The sequence below is a fragment of the Arachis hypogaea genome, chromosome 16 (genome assembly GCF_003086295.3).
Source record: "Arachis hypogaea cultivar Tifrunner chromosome 16, arahy.Tifrunner.gnm2.J5K5, whole genome shotgun sequence".
Classification (NCBI taxonomy): Eukaryota; Viridiplantae; Streptophyta; class Magnoliopsida; order Fabales; family Fabaceae; genus Arachis; species Arachis hypogaea.
In genome coordinates this window covers 28379925-28384691 of record NC_092051.1, presented here as the reverse complement: position 1 = coordinate 28384691, position 4767 = coordinate 28379925, and the positions used below count along the sequence as shown (strand labels likewise).

The 4767-nt window shown below is 38.1% G+C and overlaps 1 long non-coding RNA gene across 1 annotated transcript; it reads right to left on the bottom strand.

Annotated features, from left to right (window-relative positions):
- Nucleotides 1-1582: 1582 nt before the first annotated feature.
- LOC112758846 (uncharacterized) lies at nt 1583-2053 on the bottom strand. Its single transcript, XR_011873601.1, has 3 exons — nt 1952-2053; nt 1769-1839; nt 1583-1674 (listed from the first exon to the last, which is right to left on the bottom strand). It is a non-coding gene; the product is annotated as an uncharacterized lncRNA (long non-coding RNA).
- Nucleotides 2054-4767: the final 2714 nt, after the last annotated feature.

Here is a 4767-nt window from a genome sequence, read left to right as displayed (position 1 = left end):
CTTCTTCCACTTTTAATAATGCGCCTTTTCCAAATATGTCAAAAATTGGCAAGTCCTCTTTACTCCACCAGAAGTCTAACAAAACCTTATTCGCTGCCTTGAGATACTTCAATCATGGTCTTTAACTTGGTTTTCCTAATCTCATGGCCATCTGGTATTGCAGGATAGCACACTCTCTGCATATATCAGCAATTCAATTTGACTAAACACTCAATATACATTGAACAATTCCAAAACCCTTGCCCATCAAAGAAAGAAAAAGTTAACCAAAACTCGAAGCACACACATGGCAAAACTGAAACAAAGTTCACAAAAAATAAAATAAAATAAATGGAGGTTCTGGAGTAAAAAAAATTCACCTGATCTGCCAATGAATTCTCCAGCAACTGAGCCTTTTGAAGACTCATATTATCAGTAGCAGCAGCAACATAGAATCTGGGATTGAACTTATCTTTCTGTAACACTGCCAATAGAGGTCTTGATTGAAAACCTTCTCAGCCTATAAGGACATGAAATAAAAGGCAGAAATATCAGCCAACAGTAACACTTTCAGTGACAATTAAAACGGGAGAACATTTCATATGATTCAGAGGATTTCAATCAAGCAATTGGCAAAAGTAGTGCAGATCTAATGCTATACAAGATAAATCACCATAAGACAGTAAGAGAAAATAATAAAAATGAATCTATGTTCTGACTTCTGTTAATATTATAATGTGCTAAGGTTGAAGATGAATCTAAATGACTAAACTAATCTTCTAATTGTTCTCATTTTGCTTGTTAATATCATGGAAATCTACTTGCATGAACTCAGGTCAGTCATACCATAGTGTATTATTGATTATTCCACTGAGATATGAAATGAAATTACCTCTGAACAAATTCTGCCAAAAGTGAAAATAGTCTTAATAGGGTACAACCCACGCAAGGTCTCAGCACCCAGAAGTATTGCATCACTGCCTGTATGTTTGTTTAAAAATTCAACAAACATGAACCCAATAAGTAGTTATAACTGAAGATAGAAACCAAAAATCATTCAGAAGAATACAGTTACAGCTTCAAGCGCACGAAAAATGGGATCAGTAAATTCAAAAAAAAAAGGGCTTAATCATTACATGTGGCATCATACAGCTGGTAACTTACCATCCAAAACAGCATTGGCAACATCAGTGGCTTCAGCACGAGTGGGTCTTAAGTTGTCAATCATACTGTCCACAACACGTGTAAGTACAGCAGGTTTTCCAGCCATATTACACTTGTATAGGACAGATTTTCGAAATAAGAACACCTACAAAAGCAAATCAAAATTAATTAACATTGACTTTCCATTCACAAAGCAAATATAATTATACATTTACAATAAGAAGCATGGCAGAGGCAACAATAATAAATGTGGTTCAGTTCAAAGAAAATTTGTAACATTAGATGCACTATTTTAAACCTTTTTTAAACATATGGAAGCATCCATTTGTTTTAATTTATTCAAATATCAAATGCATTATCCACATGACCCCAAACATAGCTATTTACACCCACAACATGAGTCATTCAAACAACAAAATGAATTTCAAAGGCAAAACTAACCTTCTCTGGTGGAAGACCAATGCCCAAATTACCATGAGATAGGATAATACCATCAGCTTCTCGTAGAATCTCATCAAAATGGGTCAGGCCCTAATTTCAACACAGACATAAGATTGAATCAGCATAGTCAATAAGAGTATATCTTAAAAGAGAAAAGTTAACACTATGAAGACATCAAAATCACCTCAACATTTCAATCTTAGCAAAAATTTGGGTCTGGCTGAGATCACCCAATTTGGAAAGGAATTCACGGGCCTGAATTACAACATAAAAAGTATGTTAATAGCAAAGCTGAGCAATAGAAAGATTATCAATTATGATTTTGAAATCACTGAACTGAAGAAAAGGGCATTAGACTCGAAATAACCTGGCGAACATCTTCGGCATGACGATTATATGAAAGTGACAGAAAATCAATTTTGTTTTTGACTCCACAGGTGCTAATAACCTGAAATAAACAAATGATTAAAAATTAAATAAAACAGCCCCTAAACTCTAAGGAAATATATTTTTTAGGCCAGGAGTCAGAGACAAACATTATGTGTGCAATGATACATGAATCATTCAAAAAGGCGACTCAAATGCAGAAATTACCTCCATTGTACAATTCTGGGATCGAAACTTGAGTGATCAAAAATAAAATAAAATAAAATAAGAACAGAGAGCACTAAACCAAAATTGACATGAGAACACCAAACAACAAATTAAAATCAAATAATTAAAAAACTGCAACCACAAAAGTTAGAGAACAAATTCAAAATCAACAAAAATCAAGAATCAAGAACATAATAGAAACTGGCAGTGAAAAATAGATGCAGACAAAATACAAGAACAAAAATCAAGAACAGAAACGAGCAATAAAAAATAGATGCAGGAAAAAATCAAGAACCAAAAATCAAGTACAAAACAGGAAAAAAATAGCAGTAGTAAAAAATCATAATGAAAATCAAGAATCAAGAATAGCAACCAAGAGAATACTAGAGAACTGCAGAAAATAAAGTGCTTACAGTCTTTAGATAACAAAGTCAACCACAACAATTACAAAATCGCAACTGAATATAAAGTGCTTACAGTCTTTCTTGGCGACGGAGAGGGCTGTTTGGTGACAGAGATAGACAAAGGAGGTGCTTGGTGACGGCGGTCTTCTTGGCCGTGGAGAGGTGCTTGGGGGCGGCGAGGGCTTCTTGGACGATGGCGCTCTCTGCGACGGAGAAGAGCACCGCGGTAGGGACTCGCGACTTGGTGACGAGGAACGTGCCACCGCCGCGGATTGCGTGAGAAGGATGGCGGGGCATGAGAAGGGCACCGCGAATGGAGGAGGATGTAGGGACGCGCTACGGTCTACGACTCTACGGATGGAGGGGGCTCTATCGAGAAGGATAATTGTCAAAATGTAAATACCAAAACATTAATGTAAGGATCTGAGAAACCTAACAATTTAGCAAATTAAAACAACAAAAGCCCAATAATTTAGCAAATTATCAACTTAACAGGTTCAAAAACAGAAAATCACAACAAAAAAAAATAAAAATAACAGAAGAACAACAGAACAACAGCACAAGAACAATTAGCAAATTAACAAGTTCACACTAACAGTTAAATTTACTAGAAGAACACTAATGCAAGTGGAATCATCATGCTAATATATTTTCTACAAAGATGCTATTTGTGCAGCTAAAATTTCCTAATTACTAAGATCCAGTTATTCTAATTTCACATGCAATCAACTTACTAAGTTTCTAAAAGCTAGAAATGATAAAACCAACCCGAAATATGGTTAAAGCATTTCATCAAATATGTTGAGTGCGGTAAACTTGAAACGAAATAAGAGAATTCAAAGCTTAGTATCAATGTGATAGAGAAGAGAACATAACTATTGTATACTTTAATTCAGTCTATGAAAAAAATCCAAACCACTGCAAAATCAAATAGTTACTTATTGTAATAGAAATAAGAAGTTGCAGATTTTCAAGCAGAGTATTGGTGTTGTGTGAGTGTATTGTCTGGTGGTGGGTTTAGGGAACTCACGGCGGCGACAAAGAGAGCAGTTCGATGGCTAGGTGGAGCGCACGGGTTGGTCGTAGAGTTTGAAGCAGGGCAATGTAGCTTCCAGACGAACGCGAACGTGAATGGTGAACGGCGAGTGAACGCGAACGGTGAACACCGAGCAAACTTGAACGGCGAAGAACCCGAACGAAGACGACGGCTGAACGAAGACGCGAATGTTAGCGACAACCAACGGCGGCGGAAGCGCGACTGAGCAGACAAAGAGGACGGACGCCGAGCTCGAGGAAGCAGCTAGATAGACGGACGGACGGCAGCAGTATGCCACTTATTGCAGCGGCGGTGGTGTAGGCTTACAGTGCTAGGGTTTTTTGGCTGAGTTTCTGTGAATGAAAGAAACGGAGGGAGAAAGGGAGAAAGAAACGAAGGAGCTTCAGAACCAAGAGTGAAAGTAAGAAAATTTGGCAAAAACGACGAAGTTTCTTTTAAACCGGTCGGTTCTCTGTCCAGTTCAACCATTCCTGTAGCTCTCTACGGACACGCTTTTGAAGCGTGGCAGAAAAAAACCCTTTGGCCACTCTTTTAAAGCGTGCTAAAAGAGTACCAGGATATGGCCACGTTTTGTAAGCGTGGCTGTAATGAAACCCTGTCGCCATGCTTTTAAAATGTCCTTGTTTCTCTCTATGGCCACGCTTTTGAAGCGTGGCAGAAAAAAAAACGTGGCCGTTTCTCTAATCAATTGCCACCCTTACAAAAGCGTGGCCGTAGATCCTTTTCGCCACGCTTTTGAAGCGTGGCAAAAAAATAGTAGCCAAATCTCTAATCTACCACCACCTTCATAAAAGCGTGGCCATTGACCACTTTTGGCCACGCTTTTGAAGCGTGGCAAGAAAAAAGTGTGGATATAGGCCTTTTTTCTTGTAGTGGTTGAGAGGAGGTGCCCTGCTGAGTCCTATGAATTAATAAAAGTATTACTGTTTTCCTTCAATCCGTGTTTGATCAATTCTAAGATGTATACTCGTTCTTTAACATGGTGAATAAGATGATCCGTGACAATCAGCTCTGTTCATCATACTAAGACTGTGTGCCTGACAACCACCCGTGTCTACTTGGGTTCGTGTGAATACGTGGCTAGAAAGCACGAAACCCCAGCTTGATTATACATCTCTCAGATGGCTA